The sequence below is a fragment of the Lynx canadensis genome, chromosome B1 (genome assembly GCF_007474595.2).
Source record: "Lynx canadensis isolate LIC74 chromosome B1, mLynCan4.pri.v2, whole genome shotgun sequence".
Taxonomy (NCBI): domain Eukaryota; kingdom Metazoa; phylum Chordata; class Mammalia; order Carnivora; family Felidae; genus Lynx; species Lynx canadensis.
The window spans coordinates 132,132,310-132,153,030 of NC_044306.2; the positions used below are offsets into that span (position 1 = coordinate 132,132,310).

The 20,721-nt window shown below is 40.9% G+C and overlaps 1 protein-coding gene across 2 annotated transcripts in view; it reads left to right on the forward strand.

The window, feature by feature from the left end:
* Positions 1–481: 481 nt before the first annotated feature.
* Positions 482–20,721, forward strand: part of GPRIN3 (GPRIN family member 3) — a 66,817-nt gene continuing 46,577 nt past the window's right edge. Inside the window, exon 1 of one of the 2 annotated variants that reach the window (XM_030313436.1) lies at positions 482–608. The gene's annotated coding sequence lies outside the window, so the exon portion shown is untranslated. The remainder of the gene's footprint in view (positions 609–20,721) is intronic. The other variant, XM_030313435.1, reaches the window with a different exon arrangement.

Consider the following 20,721-nt stretch of genomic DNA (forward strand, 5'->3'; position numbering starts at 1 on the left):
AGTCTCCTTAACTTTCCACCTGCCGCTGGTCACCTTGCAGCAGAACGCTGACCCTCCAGCCCCTGCCCCGCTACCCACCCCCCACACCCCTGCCGCGCGGCAAGTAGCCGCTGCAAACCCTTCCCGGGGGACCTGGAAGGCTGGGCTGGGGTGCGGCGGGGGCGGAGCTCGGCGCCCTGCTGCCGCCGCCACCGCCGCCGCTGCCTGCGAAGCTGCAGCCCCTTCCCCGGATGCTCCGGCCCGGCGGCGCTGCCCTCCGTGGACAGGTGGGCGCATCCCGGGCCTGACGGAGGAGCAGTCGGGCACGTGAACTCCCACCTCCAATTTGGCTCCGTGCCGGGCGGCGGCGGCTGCAGCCCCGCGGTGGGGGCGGCCCCCGCGGTCTCCGCCCGGCTCCTGCGCGCCGCCTCTGCTCTTTGCATAGTAATTTCAGTTCCTGCGAGCACCCAGCTAGCTCCCGGAACGGGGCGAAAAAGGACCGCCGCTCCGGAGCCCGCCGGAGCTATCCGTGTGGCGCCGAGAGCCGCCGCTTGGGATATGCGACGGGAAACCCCCGCCACAGCGCAGGCAGCGGCCCCGCGGCGCCGGGGAGAGCCCAGCGAGAGCAGGTAGGCGACCGGCGGCCGCGAGAGGAGACGCCCCCCTGCGCCACCTCTGCTCGGCGTCCAGCCCGGGAGACCGGAGCTTTGTGGTGTGCTCGGTACCGCCGGGGGTATGGATTCGGTCCCACATTTTGCCCGCTGATCGTTTGCCTGTTGCTCTTGTCCCCATCCCGTCCTGCGCTCCAGGAGGGGCCGTCTTTCTCGCAGGTGATGAATTTCTCTGCAAGGTCATTGCTCCCTTAGGCTCTGGCTTTGAAGGTAAATGGGAGACGAAGCCTGCTGTTCTCGTTCTTGGGCTGGGAGGCGTGGGGATTATAATCCATCAGGTCTGCACACTGTGAATATCCAAATAGGGGTGTGTGTGTGTGTGTGTGTGTGTGTGTGTTTGGCAATACTATACTTGTATTTTTCTCATTTTCCCATGTCTATTTTCTTTAGAGTCAAAACACTGTAGTTTTCATATATTTCATATGTGTGTGTATATACATGTATGTGTGCGTTTATCCACATACACACTTGCATATATAGTTTATCTTGAGAGAGGTGGAGAGAGAAGGAGGGGAGGCAGAGGCTGATAAAGGGAAATCATTGTAGAGACCTGTTCAGTATGTAGAGGTGAACTTTGGAACCACATTAAGTCAGGGTAGAGACTAGAGGCTATAAAGCGTTCTGTAGAGATGGATCTTAGGAAAAAATCTGAAGAACACTGCCAGCCGATTTACACACAACAGATTTTCACGCTATCCAGGCAGATCTAAAAGATAGATGCAAAATTTCAGACACAACAGTGGACTATAAAAGAGGAGGTGCAGGGGAAGAGGGGTTCTTGGACCCTGGGAAGTGAATTTTGGGTGGTGGGAAGGCAGCAACAGCCGTCGGGTTTGAAGGGCCTCCTGGAGAAGCAGTGGGAGAAATCTCTGCTTGGAGTGTAGGCAGTTCAAGGTTAAGATGATGTGAATGTCCAGAAAGCAGCAGAGGCGGTGGGGAAAAGGCAAGGGTTGGAGGAGGGGAGAAAGCAGCTCAGAGTCACCGAGAAGCAAGCACCTTTTATTAAGGGGATCTTCCTGTTAAAGCAAACCTGGATATGCTCCATCGCAATATTTTTCACAACACATTTGTGAAAGAACCATCAGTCCGTGTCTTCATTTTAGTTTTGCGGGGAATCTGGGTCATGATGGGACTGAAAGAAACTGAAGTGTTTACAACCCCAGCAAGATTTGGGGAGAGAGTTGATTAAGGCTTAGTCTCATGAAATATTTACACATATCTTGCGTGGGCTTTTGTTTGCTCTTGTTGGTGCTGCTGCATATTTTACTTTGATAATGCTTTGAGTGTACTTCTCTTGAATGTGCTTATTTTCCAGTTATAAACTATTCTTTCTTTTCCATTGTGTTCACCATTGGCCTGCCCTGAGCCTGGGAATAAAGACACATGAGTCACAGCATAAAGAAGAAAATCTGCTCTGTTGCTATCTGCGAATGACAGGAGTTTGTATTAGAGAATGTTCTTTAAATAGAATCACCAAGAGCACTTTTTAAGTTTTTATGTGTTGGGGGGTGGGGGGAATGGGTTGTTGATTCACAAACAGGAAAAAAGAGTAGTAATCGCCATTGCAAGTCTAGATGTTATATCACTGGGATTTATTTTGGAAACAGAGCAGAGGAACTCACGCTGAGCCACGTACAGTGTGTTGTGGTGTGGTGAGGCTTCACCTAATCATTAACTAGACTTTTATGAAAATGATGAGGGAAAAAAAAAAAAAAAGCATGGCTTCATATGGGAAGTGGAGGCCTGAAACATGACCTGAATCAGATCAGTCTCAACTGGAGGTCAGGGTGAGGTCCAACAAGCCATTTTGAAATTTGGGTATTTTTTAATTGCCTCAATACACTTGCCTTAATTATTTGTCCCTGCAACATTTTCTTGACTGTGCCTCAAATATACTTATGAGATATAGGTCTCCTTCACTGTATGAATTCCCAGTCAAAAAACCTACAACTTATGGGGAAGCATTAAAATGTCCATCATGGAATCCAAAATCATAAAAGATTGGGAGTCAGGACACACAGTTCCAGCCCCAGCTCACGCGTGAGTTCTTTCAGTGCTAGCAATTTCTGCCCTCTGTGCACTCATTCATTGATTCATTCATGCAATCAACCTTGTTTATCTAGAACTCACCACGGTCCTCGTCTGTGGAATAGAAGACTGAGCGAGACAGCCTCTGCTGGCAGAACTGGGCAGGGAGTGAGTACCACCTGGTTCAGTGCTCTGACAGGGCCTGTAGACCATGCTGCGGAAGTCAGGTTGTGGAGGTAGAGAGGACGAGGACTGTGTGCAGAGACCTGAAGAACAAGAGGAACTAGTTTGGTAAAGAGGAGAGAGAGGAGCAGTCCTGGTACAGGGGCCAAAACATGAAGAGGCCCAGGAATAACAGGTAGCTCTGGGTGGGTGAAAAACTGAGAGAAGATGGAGACGGAAAGATGAGTGTGAAAGGAAGCAGACCCACCCTCACACTGAAGTCCGGCAGGGCCACTAACTCATCTGGTCATGACTGTAAACTGTTTGACCTGGGTAAGTTAGGTACATGCATATCCAGGGAGGCTCTATGTTGTTCACATCACCCAATGTTATACCCTTCAAATATCTAGAAACACTATTCACTAATTTTTTTAATGTTTATTTATTATTGAGAGACAGAGCGTGAGCGGGGGAGGAGCAGAGAGAAAGAGGGGGACATAGAATCTGAAGCAGGTTCCAGGCTCCAAGGTGTCAGCACAGAGCCCGACGCAGGGCTCGAACTCACAAACCACGAGATCATGACCTGAGCCGAAGTGAGACGCTTAACCGACTGAGCCACCCAGGTGCCCCCCATTCGCTAATTTGTAATAACCTGATTAAAAAGGAGACGTACCCTTGAAAAAGTCATAATCCTCTATGTCTCAATTTCTTCATCCATGAAATGTCTACCCCCTACTTTGCCTATTGTGAGAATAAAAGGGAATGAGAGAACGGAGATTGGAGTTTTATAGGAGGCAGGGGATCTTATTTTTATGACAACAGTGCTCAGGGCAAAAAGATGGAAAGTACTGTATATGCCAGGGATTAATTGTCCCCAATGACCCAAAAGGCAAAAGTATGATGGTTTGAAAAAGTGGATGAAAAAAAAAAAAAAAGAATAACTCAGAAACATGTACTAAAGACAGCCAAAAGGTCTCACACAATTCTTAAATTATGTCTTAAGTGAGGGAAATGTATATAGCAAACCCATGGCAATCAATAAGTGCCCTTCCAGAACTGGTCACAACCCATTGTGAAGTCAGTTTACTGGGTCTGATGGCATTTTTATTTTCAAAAAATGAAGTAGAGTAAAACAGAATAGAAGGGTAAGTAAGTATAGTTCATGGAACTTTTTGATTAAATATATGTTTATATGTATATATACACATCCGACTATGATGTAGATTGTATATCTTATTATGCATCATGTTCCAAAAAGTCCAAAAGCCAGTGCTTTAAGTGACACAAAGAAGAGATGCTTCCCGTTTGTCAGACCCCAAGAGTCAACAGGAAATCTGATACACAAGCATTTACACAATATTCTGAAAGGCAGAACTGCCTTGAGAAAGGCAAGACATTATGACTTACCATTAATTCATGACACTAAAGTCAGATGAGAAGGAGATCCTTGGGGACTGCATTAATCTAGAAAGGCTTCAAGGAGAAGGTGGAATGTGAGCTAGTTTATGAAAGATGAATGGATCTGGGTGGGCAGTGTGGAAGGAGTGGTGATATAGAAGGAAGAAGTAAAGAATGAGGCAGGGTAGTGTGAGCTTTATTTAAGAAACATTTAGAAAAGAAAATGAGTATCGAGGTGGGGGGAGAGAATCACAGCAGGATTTCTGTTTAGACTAAAATATTAGCCAAGAGTTGTTATTTTATATATACGATTTCTTTTCCTAATATTACTCCATTAAGAAAATCTAGTCAGCATGGCCATAACATCATAAATCTGTCATTTCCTGCCTTTAAAAAACTCTCATCTGCAATAATTTACTGGCTAGGCCTTGTTTCAGTTGAATTCAATGAACTATTGAAATTACGCGATATACCACATTGTAGCATGAGCATTTCGTTTCCCAGAACACAAGTACCATCATTGGCACAGAGGGGCAAGGGTGATCTAGTGACTGTCACAAATCCAGCAAACCTTTCTATTCTCTCCTACAAGTCTCCTTTCCTGTGTGCCTCGTAGGTATAAACCCCCGTGTTAGAAACCAACAGCTTCTTGAAGATGAATCAGACCACTTGGTACTCATAACCCCAAAAGAAAGGGCAGAACCTGCCAGATTTTATTTTTCAGTTGCTCTATGACTTGTTCGGCATTTTAGTAAAATGTTTAAGTATGTTTGCATGCATTTTGAGAAATTAACATCAGTGTGTTTTGCTGCAACCCGAGCTATTAGGAGATAAAATCAGAGGACAATGTCTTCACTTGTGTTTTTTAAAATGTTTGGTGGGCTTCTTTCAGCTCTTGCTACCTTTCCTATGGAATAGAACAACATTATGATATTAATACCCTTTTGAAAACAGTTATACCAGAAGAACAGTGCCAGTTAAAACAGAGACTTGGGTACCCAAATTAGTTGATTTGGAGTTCAGTCAAATATGGAGATTCACTTTTCTATAAAGATGTCCTGGACTCCTTTTTCATCTTCCTTCATCAGAATCTTTAGATTAGTGATAAGCTAGCTTTGTTGCATAAGAGTCAAGTCCGGAATAACAAAAACACTTAGAGGCTGCATTTGAATGGAAAAGACTTTATTGAATTTCATGGGGGAAAATGTATATGAGCTTACAATTTAGATTACTTACTGTCTTGAATGCCAGTGAGAAAAATTTTCACAGCTTTTTATTTGGGCTTATTGGAGTTGCCAGCACAATAACAGCTTTCTGATTTTTCGTGTCTATAATTAGATCGTCGGCTTTATTTTAAAGCTGGCAGCATAATTGGGGGCCTGAATTATTATTACCAGGTAATAATAACGGACCCTTAGCTGGAAGGCTAAATGCTGTGACCTATTGAATCTGAATCCGAATCTAAATGTAGGGCTTGGAAATCTATATTTTATGATGGTCCTAAAATGATTCCAATAGCCAGGCTTGAACACCACTGTTCAGTCTTGCCTTTACTTACAGGGGAGAAAAAAAGATAACAGGTGAGCCCCAGATGAGTGAATAATGTGTCCTCATGATGTTAGAGCTGGGGCTAAAACCTAGACCTCTTCTTTCTAATTCTCTACCGATTCTCTGCTGAGGGGGGAAGGAATGGGGTCTGAAGAGAGGATATGAATGGCTCCAGAGTGGTGGGGGGAAGGGAACCTAATTATTCCTGCAGCCCTTCCTCCAAAATTGAGAGTCAATGCTGTGAGCCTTTCTAAGTGACAACGCAGTGATCTCTGTCCCAGAGGTCTGATGTGGCAGAAAAATTGTGGGCATCAGCTGTGCAATCTGAGGCAGGGAGCCTTCTTGGACTTACTTACACACCAGATTCCACTTAAACATGTTAATTCTTGGGTCTTAAACCCAGTGGATACCCAAGCCAACCCTACTGCTTTAGTCAGTAGTCACAGCTTGTGACACTTGCAGAACCAAGCAAACCATCACAGGCACCTCCAGGGACCTCAGCACTCTTGCTAATTCAGTAACAGACAGCTGGACAGAGAGCTCCAGTGCTCCTTAAAAGATCACATTTCCATCTACTAATTTTCTGGAGAAAAGGAGTTGCAGAGGATCCTTTTTTAAGCCTGAATTGCAAATGGTCCAGCAAAGTGGAAGATCTAGTTCAGGGGGAGTAATCAAGATATTTTATGGGGATAGACTCTTGATTGTTTTTTCAGCATATTGGTTTCTAAATAGTCTAAAATTAAAACAATCGTATTGTGTCTATGGGAGACTCTTCTCTTTCTTTATAATGTACAACTTTGGGTAAATTAAATGCTTGAGGGAGCTAAACATTTGTGTTCACTATATTTTCTGAGTAATCAGAGCATCTTTTTTTGTTTCAATTCTTGTTGACAATTTTTTTTCTAAAATGTTATAGTCTGTGCCTATGTGTCTGCCTTAAAGTACACTATAGCAGATATCATCAGGATTCAGAATTTTGCATCAGCTCCAGATTTTTATTCCAAATTATGTCTGTGTAGGACAGGGCTGCTGAATATAATATAGACATTTTTAATCATCTTTCTTCTTTTTTAGTCTGATATGAATTTGTTTTCTCCTGATACACTTCTCAAAAATTGTTGTTCAAGGGGCACCTGGGTGGCTCAGTCAATTAAGCGTCCAACTTCGGCTCAGGTCATGATCTCACAGTTCATGAGTTCAAGCCCCACAATCAGGTTCTCTGCTGTCAGCACAGAACCTGCTTCAGATCCTCTGTTCCCCTCTCTCTCTGCCCCTACCCCGCTCTCTCTCTCAAAAATAAACATTAATTTTTTTTTAATTGTTCAAAATGCAAGATATAATTGATTCATCATGGAGTCCACTTTGTTGGACTTTGGTCATTACCTTTGCCATTACATCATTTTGGATTGCTCAGTCCTTTATCCTAAATTAGCTTCTCAATCCCCTCAAAACATGGTTTAGAGATCAATTATTTCAGTAAACCCTCCATGATTCTTATGCCGTGTCTCTAACTACTTTCTTATACAGAGCATGAATTTTTAATTTACACTTGGTAATATTTTTTTTCTAAGCACGGCTTTCTTTGAATACTATAAATTATTCCTCCTTGAAAAATGCAGGTAAAAATGAAGCAACTAGAATTTTAATGCTAATGAGGATTTTAATCAGTGCGAAGGTTAATAAATGGATATGCATTTTCCCTTGCATCCTTGAATGAGTAGAAATTGCTTCTGACAAATGAGTGTGGAGGTTTGGTCTTGTTTTCATGTTGAACATGTTCCGAAAGCAGTCACCGAACAGAAATCTGTCAATGTCAGGGTTAGGGGCTGAGCTCTCATTAAGTGAAAATGCCTATGCAATCTCCTTTCACATGGGGATGATTTTGTGTCTACATGTATAGATACTCAGCAGAAGAATCCTTTGCCATGAGCATCTGAGAGACCCAATACATTTCACTTAACATGGCCAGACCTCAGGTTTGAAGATGTATATACCAGGTCAGAAATTAAAAACTGGCACAGTTTGTGGGCCCAGCAGGAAGATCATGTTTTATTTGACTCGCAGGTATTTATTTTTCATTAAGGCAATATTTAAAACTTAAGAGATATATTATAAAAAATGAGACACTGATACATACTCTCTGGGTAGAAGCTAAGTAACAGTATGTGCTACATCTTTATTTCATTAGAGTCTCCACTGCTCTCTACTGTCTCTCTGACACTGAGGCTTCATAGAAGCCACTTGTGCTCAACAACTTCAGTTAATAGGGATTGAGTTTGTGATGTTTTCTAAGTATCCCTGGGCCCTCCAGTGCTGTGACTGTACTCATGAAACTGATGTGACTCTACAAAGTAGAGAGATCATTGTGGTCAATGTCGTTGACTCCCGTAAACTATCACGAGAGTCTAAAAAGTTTCCATCATCAAAACATGCAGATGCTGCAAAAGGTTAATGAATACAAACTGGGTTGACGTGGTCTGTTAGTAAGAGAAGAGTGAATTTTTCAGTTTGCTTATTTTTTACCGTACCACTTTTGGCAGCAAGCAAACAAAATCAACCGTCCGTAGAACAGTTCATTTCTTCTTTAACCAATAACTACAATTTTACATCAGATTGCTTTATGTGTGTTTAAATACACCATATCTTTATGTTACATACGACTCTTTAGCTATATGCCAAACTTGCCTAGCCTCCTGAACGCCCAAAGCATATCTCAGTCTTTCAGGTAATAGTGAGGTCTATTTCGTAGGCTTGGCAATTGAGAACCAACTGTCAGAAGTAGTATCAATTCTTATCCCAGTTTGTGTCTGTGTCTGTACAGCTGAGAAATGTGCATCTAACAATGGCAGTTGGCTGTGCTTTTAACTCATCCCTGAGATCACTACACGGTGTGGCCACTGGATTGTGTGGAACTCGTCTGTTACTAGGGCTGACAATGAGCTGACTGTGTCACAGTTGATCATTCACATTAGAAGTAAAGACATATGCCCTTCTGAGACAATAGGATGAAAACCTCAGGCAGATCTCGAAAATAGAGAAAGCTCTTAATTAATAGCTCTCTGAAATCACTTTCTTTCTCAACTACCGCTGCCACTTTCCTTCCTCGTGCACACTTTGCTGCGTACCACCCCCACACTGTGCCTCCCACCTCGCTTCTAAAAACATCCTCACATCAAATTATTAATCCCAAAGTGTCGGTGCTTCACCATCTTCACTCTAAGAAGACGGGGCTGAGAATAGTATCGGTGGAAGCCAACAGAGGACACGGGGCTACATTGACTCTGTGCTTTCTTTGGACAGAGTGCATTTCCATGTAGAATGATGTCCGCGTCTTCATAACACCTAAAATGTATTGATAACATGTAAGAGACCATAGGTGTTAAAATTCTTTAGGGGTCAAGGTAATTTTTTTCTTAGTGATTTGAAATAACATAAACTTAGTTACACTAAAACTTTCATGCTCTTATGAAGAACTGTTCTATTTCCCTGGCGGTTATTTGGATGTCTAAAATTGTAATGATGAGTTTTTAAAGATCATCCCTCACTACTTTTGAGTAGTGAGTCTAACTCTCAGAGAGGGATGATAAAAGTTAATAATGTGAGCTTGATGGATTGGGGATATGTCAGCTACTTCTGCTTTGCAAATGAAATAAAAGCATTCCTCAAACTGGAAATAGGATTTTATTTAGGAGATGAAGTATAGAATGTGAAAGGGGACCGGCTGAAGCTCTGATTTGAGGAAGATAGATGCTTGGATCATTTAATAAATTTGTATCGAGTACTTGATATATATGTTAGGCCCTGTGCTATGTGCTAGGGATTCAAAAATGAATAAAACATAATCTGAACTCTCAAATAATTCCCAGACTCCTGGCCTACATAAACATATTAATAAATATGCTCAGCAGCATTAGAGTGGGTTCTTTTCCTGGTGAGGTTCCTTGGGAATTCCCCTACAGCCTAACAACCAGGCTTCTTTCTCTGTCCCAAACAGACCTCTCTCTTCCTTCCTCTAGGCCCTAGCAATTCACTTAATTTCCGTTCCCCTTCAGAGCTTCGCCACCTGCTCACCACACCTGGGTTCCTTTCTTCCAGCCAGGCCAGCTTGAAAACTGGAGGAAGCCTTTCCCACACTACACTTCCTTAATGTCGTCAAAAATGAAGTGGTAGACATATGTATTTTCAACTTCATCTTGTTAAAAACAACGAAGAAACAGAGGGGAGCAAATGTGACCAAGATAGGGAAGGTGTAAGATTAAGAAATCTTCCAGGTTTCTGTGGGCAGCTAGTTTATATACGGTAGGAAATTTCCTCCCCATGAAAATACCAGAACCTCAATGTAACTTCATCGCCCCTCATTTTTTTCTATTCAAGAAAACATCTACAAATGCAAGTGAGATAAATGAGAGTAACATTATTATAAAAATTACTTTATCATCGAGATCAACATAACTGACATTACAGAAAACTGCTCTAAATTAGTCTTTTAATAAATCATTTGCTGTCATTGGTACTTTACCATTGCTTATAAATGGTTTGTAATATGCTAGTGTATTTTAAGACAAGTGAAAGGCTGCCATTTGGGATTATTAGACTCACGAGGATCACCTTCACCCTTGGAAGATGATCTTGAATCAGAGCATTATTGGGTAATATACCCATTTCAGAGTACTGAAAACACTTGGGGTTTTCATAGTTGTTGGGTGAAATACCCCCTGCCTTCATGCTATCCTTTTTTCCTAACATGGTGCTTATCACTCTTCCCTGGTCTTCCTCTTCAGGGTTAAGACCCTAGAGTTTAAGTGGTAAATCACATCTCTGGATTGCCTGGTGAGTGATTCCATTTTTGTGTATTCACTCCTGCTGAGAAGAGAACTTTCTTGCTTTGCTGCCCAGAAGGTAGCAGCACAGGGGAAATAAGAGAAGAGGCAGTACCTAGATTTCAGAACTAAGGATGGTAAGTGAAAAAGAATGAAAAACCAACCAAACACGTGGGGAAGAGGAATTTAGTTGAGGTAAATGAGGATCAAGAGCCTAAGGGAACCACTCAGGGCACTTTTGCTATCTTGGTTCTAGGACATAAGAGAACCCTAGTACATTTCTCTTCATCCATTTGCTTTCCACTGTAAGGAAATGGGTGACGAGTAGACTACACATCTGTCCAGTTAATGAACTCAGATTCTTTCAAAACTTCATTCTTTAGCCTTTTCTGCTAGTGACATCCTGCTAAACCCATTTCTCATTTAAACAAATCTATGAGATTTGTACTTTTACTTCCCCCATTTTAGAGATGAGGAAACAGATTAAAAACTTGCCAAAGGTCCCTCAGATAGTATCTGACTCAACTGTGTGTAGATTCAGAGTTGTCTAACTTCAAAGGTCACAAGCTTCACTTCACTACTATACCACACTGTAATGTATTAACATTATTATTATTACCACTGGGTCAAAAGCAGAGGAATAGGTTGGATTTTATAGCCTGATTTCTCCTATCTCAAATTTCATTTTGTGTTGCTGAAAAACCAAACTGAAAGCTTATAAATCAGAGATAAGACTTTTTTTTTTTAAGCAAACAGAGTGAGTTCAAGGACAAACAAACATTTTAGGTTAAAACTTTATAAATCATTGTATAGGCGGTTAAATTGAAAAATAAAAATGTTTATCAAAATATCCAGGTGACACATATGTTCAGCAAACAACATTCCTTTGTTTCTCAAGAGAAAAACTAAATACCTATCAGATAGTCACGTGCATACACACGTGCGCACACACACACATAGAAGGAGAAAAACAAAGCATGTGTCTGTGTTTAGCCCTACCTGTGGACTTTGGACTTAGACACTATTTATAGAACTAGTGTTTCCGTGATTGATGTTTTAATCATAGATACTCATTTACTTATGAAAGTTGAGCAATTCCTCATTTTAGCTGGCAGCTAAGTGTTCTAGTTCAAATTAAAGGCTGAAAAAAAGTCTATGTACAGAAGGCTCATTTGAGACAAGCTCCTTCTTAAAACCATATTCCTAATAAATTAATGATAGTTGACAGGTAGATGAATATATATTATCTCTATCCATTTTAAAGATGAAAATCCACTAATTGTTTTTAAAGCCATGATTTCTGCCTTAATTTATTTTTTTTGTTCCTTAATAAGCAATTGATTTTTTTCTAGTTAAAAAAAAATAGGCAGAAGTCACCTGCAGGCATTGATCTTATTACTGGACTCTTGTCATCAATCTGGAATGTGTTTACCACAAACAACACTTCATGTTGTTTCAGAATCCAAATGCTTTGTTCCAGGGGATGGCATGGCAAAGTGCACTAGTTTTCAAAATGCAGAAGATTTTGATCAGTGACCTGTAAGATGATCTTAGATGGTATACAGATTTACTTTTTATTTTAATAGTTATGAATTTGTTTTATTTCAGAAATGTATTGGGGCGCCTGGGTGGCTCAGTCAGTTAAGCGTCTGACTTTGGCTCAGGTCATGATCTTGCGGCTTGTGGGTTTGAGCCCCGCATCGGGCTCTGTGCTGACAGCATGGAGCCTGGAGCCTGCTTCAGATTCTGTGTTTCCCTCTCTCTCTCTACCCCTCCTCATTCACAGTCTGTCTCTCTCTCTCTCTCAAAAATAAATAGACATTAAAAAAAATTTGAAATATACTAAGAATAAATTTAAAGTATATTTTAAAAATATAGCCTATATGGGGCGCCTGGGTGGCGCAGTCGGTTAAGCGTCCGACTTCAGCCAGGTCACGATCTCGCGGTCCGTGAGTTCGAGCCCCGCGTCGGGCTCTGGGCTGATGGCTCAGAGCCTGGAGCCTGTTTCCGATTCTGTGTCTCCCTCTCTCTCTGCCCCTCCCCCGTTCATGCTCTGTCTCTCTCTGTCCCAAAAATAAATAAATGTTGAAAAAAAAATTAAAAAAAAAATAAAATAAAAAAATAAAAATATAGCCTATAATGTATTTAGCATATGGTATATTTTTAAATTTATTTTAAAATAAATTTATATTTAATATTTTTTAAATATACCATATACGAAATACACCATATGCTGCTATATGTAAAATACATTACTAGCACATCAAAACTGTTACTTTGCAGAGAGAGCATTTCTTAAGACTAGGTTAATATTTTCAGCTAGTGCACCAATTAAAGTCAATTGAATAAAAAGCATTAAGTAAAAAATAGTTTAGATAAGAAGCACCATAAGGCAAAAATCATGAAAGTGACACACACATGTCACAATCTGTGAAAATGTTACTTGAAGTCATGTCATTGCCCAAGGGACCTCAGGTTCTTTCTAGAAATGAACAGTTTGGTCCAGAAATTCCTAAGAACAATTCTAGTTTTAATGTCCAGGTTTTTAAAACGGTCTTTCATTTTTTTCTTCTCTCTTGGGCCTCTTTTTTTCTGGATTTGGGGTCTCTTCAGCCTTTTCTGGAACTTGGAGATGCCCTTCTTATCTCCCCCCTCTCCATTGCCACCAATAATTTATGCATTCAGTTGTTCACACATGTATTCATGGAACAAACATACTGTGGAGAATTTCCATAGTAGGTTTTGTTGTAGACACGCAAGAAAGCTACAGGTCTGTACTCTCTGACTTCTGTGTAAATGAGTCTACATGTCTGTGGTTCCCATTAAAATGAAAGTCATTGAAAGCCCTGGACTTCTGCCATATTTTTTTCTTTGTATTTCCTAAATGATTAAGAGATCTTTGTTAGAAAGTCCCTTCATTGATAAAACACATTGTCAAGGCTCATATTACAAATTTAAAACATGTGTTATCCAAATCCTAAATAGGATTATACATGAGAGTGGACAAAAGGGGTTTGTACATTTCATAGTTAGAAAAGTCCAATTCTTGGGCTATTTTGAATACAAAGGGAAAAATTAGTATGGTCACAATTTTTTTAAAAGTTTATTTTTGAGAAAGAGAGAGAGAGACAGAGAGAGTGTGAACAGGGAAGAGGCAGAGATAGAGGGAGACACAGAATCCAATGCAGGCTACAGGCTCTGAGCTGTCAGCCCAGAGACCAACACAGGCTTGAACTCCCAAACCGTGAGATCATGACCTAAGCTGATCATGACACTTAACTAACTAAGCCACCCAGGAGCCCCAGTACTGATTTTTGAGTACAGGCTAATGCATCCTTTGGTCAGTTAGAAATTTTTACAAATTTGAGTGAAATGCAAAATTTTAGCACTTATCAGTTTTGTTTTTTTTTAAATCAGTTACTTCAAGGGAGGAGTTGAGTTTCAGCGGCATTTATTGTTTTTCTATATAGTTTACCCCCTGGCAAGTGGTTAAGGTATAACTATTATTATGCCTACTTTTCTCTGGAATTTGTCCTTGAGAAACATTGTGAAAATGTTGTAAAGCACCTGGATGTGGTGAGTATAAATTGTCACCACTATCTATGTAATGTCAATAGAGCTGTTTTATGCTTGCCAACAATTCATAAGATTTTTCTATACTGATGAAAAGGATATAGCTGTGGTTTCCTGCTGGAGTTTCTATATAATAGTGAGACAAGCATCAGAGGATGCAGTTGGTTGTGGTAGCTTGCTCACACACTGCTGCTCTTTTCTTTTTTGTAAAAAAACAGGAAGCTGAAATTTGCTCTTTACGTAGTTCAGCCAGTGTTTAATAAGGTCTTATCTATGTGCTAATATGTAAGGATGGAAAGATGGAAAGAGGCTTCTCCACCTTTAAAGACCATAAAATCTTACTACTAAGAAATATTAAAGAGTTTGAAACACTTGGAACAGTATTTATCTGCTCTCAATACACATACAGTGTGATAAAAATGGATTACTTGAAATCGTTTCCAGATTTGTAGTTTATGTTTTACTATGAGTAGATCCAACTTTCCAAGTGTCACATTAAAACGTATTTTGAAGAAACAACTAGTTGGCTCAGGTGGGTTTTTTGTTGTTGGTGGTGGTGGTGTTGTTTTAAGAGACCATGCATGAGAACCGGGAGGAGGGGCGGAAGGGGAAAGAGAGAGAGAGAGAGAGAGAGAGAGAGAGTCTTAAACAGGCTCCAGGCTCAGTGCAGAGCCAACGTGGGGCTCCATCCCACGAACCTGGGATCATGATCTGAGCTGAAATCAAGAGTCATACCCTCAACCAACTAAACCACCCAGGCGCCCCATCATAATTTTTTTTTAATGTTTATTTATTTTTGAGACAATGCGAGAGACAGAGTGCAACCAGTGGAGGGGCAGACAGAGGGAGACACAGAATCTGAAGCAGGCTCCAGGCTCTGAGCTGTCAGCCCAGAGCCCGACGCGGGGCTCAAACTCACGAACTGTGAGATCATGAGATCATGACCCAAGCCGAAGTCTGACACTTAACCGCTTAACCGACTGAGCCACTCAGGTGCCTCTATCATAATTTTTTTTTTTTTAAGTCAGGCACAAAAAGACCATTTGTAACCAAGTGCATATTCTGAATAGAAACAATTTATGGAAGCGATATCAGTTAGGAAAGCAGTAACCGTACGGTGGATGTAGAATAATGGATTTATCATAAGTGTTAGACCTTACATAATCATGGGAGCTTATAAAAAGGTCTATGGGAAGCAGTTGTTCTGCATCTGATATTGGGCCTGCGGTGATCGTAGGCTAACAGAGCCAGCAGTGGGAAAGAAAAGCTGGATGTGAAGTGGAGCAGGGACAGTCTGGAACCCGCAAGACAAACTGGAACACAGAAAGACAAAACAGAATCCCCGCTGGACTCCTGTCTCCTCCAACCACAGCCACCTGGGAGAACCGTGAAAGGGGCTCACCCTTCTCACTGCAGAGCTGTTTACAGACCTTGGGCAGAGGCTGAGAGAGAGGGTCTGGTGGGAGGTGCGGACCTGCGGCCTGGCTGCTGCCTGAGGTCACTGAGGTGAGCCAGGAGATCAGCGCCCAGCCGCCCAGCCGCTGTTGCACCACAGGGCTCTTCCAAGCCGAATAATGCTAATGCCCCACTTCTGCCACCAAATATCACAGAGGTTTCCCTTGTAGCCAACTATACTGAAGAAGTATTTAGGGAAGGGAATTCCGGGAATGGATTTCCATCTGAGCTAAGCTTCATACAAAACCACCCCGGAAACTAGCCAATAGAAAGAGAAATGTCTAAGGTTAGAAAGCCCCTTGTTTTTGAGTTCTGCAAGAATGCTTTCCATTAAAGGGCTCAGAGTCCAGTCTACGCATAGATTATACTTAAGACATTTTCTTCTATGGACTTATACAAATTTTCTCCTCTATGTACAACTGTAAGTTGTTGGTTTACTTCCATTCAAAAACTAAAGTTGCAGAAAGAGTGGTATATAAAAACAGGTTCCAAGATTCATGTCGTTTACGCCACTGAGTTCATCTCTTCAAAATATAAAATCATCTTGCATTATAAAAAATCATCTTGCATTATCTCTTCAAAATATAAAATCATCTTGCATAAAAGTTAATGAGATTAACTCTGCTCGTGGCTGGATGATGCAAGGTGAACATCTTTCTGCCACAATAGATTCCAAACTCCATGTTTAGATTTCTGTAGGTGCTACGGAAAGTTAATATGATACAGAGTTACAGAAAAACAGAAGCTGGTTAGAAAGAAGCTGCTTTCCCAATGTTTTGCATTTATTTTGTTTTGAGACTCTTGCACGCAAGGATGTATGCCCTGGTGCCATACGAAGCGGTGAGCTTTCTAATGGTGCAACTATTCAACGAGATGTTATAGTCAGGATTCTGGCAATGACTGGGAGGTTGGCCCGTGGCACTTCAAAGACACATTCACTTTTGAAATTGAGTCTTTATCAGTGACTCTCAACCTCTTTTTTTTGCCCCAACTCACTTGATAAATGATGATTACAGTTTCCCCCTGTAATTCCAATTTTTCCTCTCACCTAAAAAGCACATTGAAGTGCAAGTAAGTGACAAAAACAAAGACAAAACAAAAACCCATTTTTAAAAAAATGGGCAGAGGGTCTGAAAAGACATTTTTCCAAAGAAGAGATACAGATGACTGACAGGTGCTAGTCATGACTAATCATTAGGGAAATACAAACCACAATGAGATGACCTCACACCTGTTAGAATGGCTATTATCAAAAAAGACAAGCAATAACAAACATTGGTAAGGATGTAGAGAAAAGGAAACCCTTGTGCAGCATTGGTGAGAATGTAAACTGGTGCAGTCCCTGTGGAAAACACTATGGAGCTTCCTCAAAACTTTAAATTAAAAATAGAAGTACCATATGACCCAGAAATTCCACTTCTGAGTATTTATCTGAAGGAAATAAAAACACTTGAAAAGATATTTGCACTGCCATGGTCACTACAGCATTATTCGCAATACTCAAGGTAAGAAACTTAAGTGTCATTAATGGATGAATGGATAAAGCAAATGTGATTACACACACAGACACACACACACACTTGTAGTTATGAAATAAATTGGCTCCAGGGGTATAATGTACAGCATGGTGACTATAGTGAATAATACTGTGTTGAATATTTGAAAGTTGGTGTGAGAGTAAGTATCTTAAAAGTTCTCATCACAAGAAAGAAATTGTAACAGTATGGCGATGGACGTTAACTAGACACTGTTGTGATCATTTTCACATTATATACAAAATATTGAATCATTATGTTGTACATCTGAAATGATTATAATGATATATGTCAATTATAGCTCATTTTTTAAAAAAATGCAAGTAAGTGATATAATTTGTAAAATAAATAGGTCATAATCTCTTACTAAAGTACTAGTAAGAAAAATCTCGTTTTTCATGTTGGCACAAGAAATCTGTTACTCAAATATTTCACCATCCTAACCATATTTTCTAATTTGCCCTTTGATAAAGCAGGAAATCTGAAATCCATAATTTAGACAAATATCCTCCAAAACAAATGAAAGTTTTGGGGGATATACAATATCTGTGAGAAGGGAGGAAAGTGCACAATTTTATTAAAATTCCTATGGCATAAAACAATTGATAAAATTGGGCAAACGATATTATGTTTTGGATATATTAGTTGTGTCATTATGTGTTGATCAAATCTGATCATATAGGAGCATTTATTTAAGTAGCATGTGTTATTTCCTGTTGTTGCAAATCCCCACACTTGGGGTGGGTTGGCAGCACATCATATATACGAAAATGGCTAAGACTTGTTCCTTACCCATAAAGGAATCCTTAATCTAGTGGGAGGGATAATACAAAGATCCAAGTGAAGGGGAGGAGGACATATTGAGTGTGGCCTTAGTGTGGAAGTGGAAATATTATGGTTCTAAAAGATGAAATCTTAAAATCCTATCTCACGCTATATAGATCTAGAAAGGCAAAGAAGAAAAAAGAAAAAAACAAGTCTTGAGAAAACCAAGCGTTGGTAAGGATGTGAAGCAACTAGACCTCTGACTCATTCTGTGGAAAGCATTTTGGCAGTTTCTTATAAAATTGAACATTCACTTACCATGTGACCTGGCAGTTTCACTCCCATTTACCTAAGCGATACGAAAACCTATGGTAACCCAAGAACGTATTTTGTAGTGGCTTTATTCACAATCACCAAAACCAGAACATAACCGAAATGTCCCTCAGGGAGTGAATAAATAAACAGTGGCACACTTTTGCAATGGAATACCATTCTTCCATAAAAAGGAACAAACTATTAATAACACACAACAACACAGATGAATTGCAAGTATGTGACGCTAATTAAAGAAACCAGACCGAAACAACTATGTACTTTTATATTTATAGGACATCCTGGAAAAGGCAAAACTACAGGAGTGGAGAACAGATGAGTGGTTAAGAGCGGAGGAGGGTTTGACTACAAAGGAATAGTCAAGGGGTATGTCTCTAAGGGGATGATGAGACTGTTCTATATCTTGATTGTGGCGGCGGTCATACAACCATGCATTTGTAAAATTCCTAGAACTGTACCCCAGAAGAGTAAATATAACTGTACATGATTATTTTTAATTTTCATGAAACAAATTCAGCCTAGAATCATGGTCCAGAGTTTAGCAGCCTTCTGGTTCTGGAGTCGGAAAAACAGACCATATGGGGAAGATGCTAATCCTATTTCCTGCTTATTGACACAGAAAAATGTGCAGACTGAACAGATCTGCACTGTGATGACCAGAAATCTTGGGTTAGTTTTGGTCTCAAAACTCTCTTTAAATGGATAAAGGCAAGTATCATGGGGCCCTGGATATCAGGTGACAATTCTGTTGACCAAAATAATGTTATGTTAACCATCTGGTGGGGGTGTGTGAGAGGAGTGTGAGCTTACTGTCCTCTCCTGACTGTGTGTGAATGGAGTGTGCTGCTCTCCCTGCCCAATCTCGTAGTCACAGACTCTGAGAGACATTGTTTATTCCAATATCATTTATTGAGGTCTTCTATGTGGAGCTCTGTACTATGTGCTATGAGGGCTAAATATTGAGCTACTTAGAGTCTCCATCAAAAATAAAGCTTACAACCTAGGGTGAGAGATAAGACTCAATAACTGTAATTCAATCAGATTATGATAAATCCTGCAATAGGTTTTCTCCCTGTGCTATGGCTGTTGGGAGGAGAAGTCATCACTTTCTGCCACGGGTATCAGGAAAGACATTTTGCAAAGAGTGTGGCATCTGTCCCGAAATTTAAGAACCCAGTAGATCCTAATGTCCCTGAGAAATGGATCCTTTCTATCTTATTCACCAGCATCCTCCCATGTCTAGCACAGACCCTGATACACAGTTGTTGATACATCAATGTTTTGGAATTAATGAATGAAAGAAAGAAAAGACAGCATTTTCAAAAGGCAGGGAGCCCATTCCAAGAGGCCATAGCCTGAGCAGAGGAATGCAGGCAAATGCTTCAAGCATGTTTGAGACACTGAGAGTAGTTCCATTTGGCTGGAGAATAGAGGGGGTTGTGGGAAGCAGTATTCCAAAATTGTGTGGAAATCACACCGGAGGATGTCTACGGTGCCAGGTTAAGTAATGAGAACATTTTTCAGTAGAGGAAGGCACTGAAGGATTTTGAGCTGAGCATGAGGTGATCAGATCTGTGTTTTAAAATGAGGTCATTTGTCAGTGATTATGAGACAGTGACTATTAGTGCTTATATAAGCTGTGTTGGAACCAAGTAGAGAGACCGTGCCTGAGGCACCTGGACCAGCTCAAGCAGGGCCTGGAGACACAGTTGTTGCAATATTCCCCCCTTGGAAAAAACAGGAGTCAGAAACCCTGGGATCAAGTCCTAACTCCGCTTCGAAACTGTGGGACAAATCACATAAGTCTCTGTGTATTTTTAAAAGCTGTAGAAGGTGAGAGGTATGTTATTTGAGTCCCAGTTATTGGAAGGAAAGTTGCAAATATTTCTAGCCAGAGATGTGACAAGAATTGGGACTGCATAAACATAGGGGGTGAGGGAGTCGGAGCTGTCCAAATGACTCCAGGATTTTAAGCCAGACCTGACCCGGAGAACACTGGTGTCATTAAAAGAAATAGAGATGTCGGAAGGAGAAGTTCATTTTGACACAATGATGTTGAATCCCGGGTTGGGCGTTGTTTGGGATACCGGCCATGACATGCACATCAGATATCTGGCCTGCAGGTATGAAAGTGGAGGAGGATGGGAACATGGGGAGAGGCTGATGCCAGGACTTACAGCTACTAGATCAGCACCATTAGATATCCCAAGTGTGAAAGAGATTTCCAAGGACAGGAAAGAAGAGGACAGAGGAGGAAAATTCCTGATAAACTCAGATTTAGGGGTCAGAAAAGGAATAAGTTTGATCAAAGACTGCAAAAACACTGTCCAAAAGTAGAAAGGAAAGTCTCAGAGTGTCAGGCAGAGGGCATCAGTGGTGAAAACAAAGCTGGAGTTCAAGGGGGATGAGGAATAAAATTGAGTTTCCTCATTTTAAAATTGAGAAAATGATACC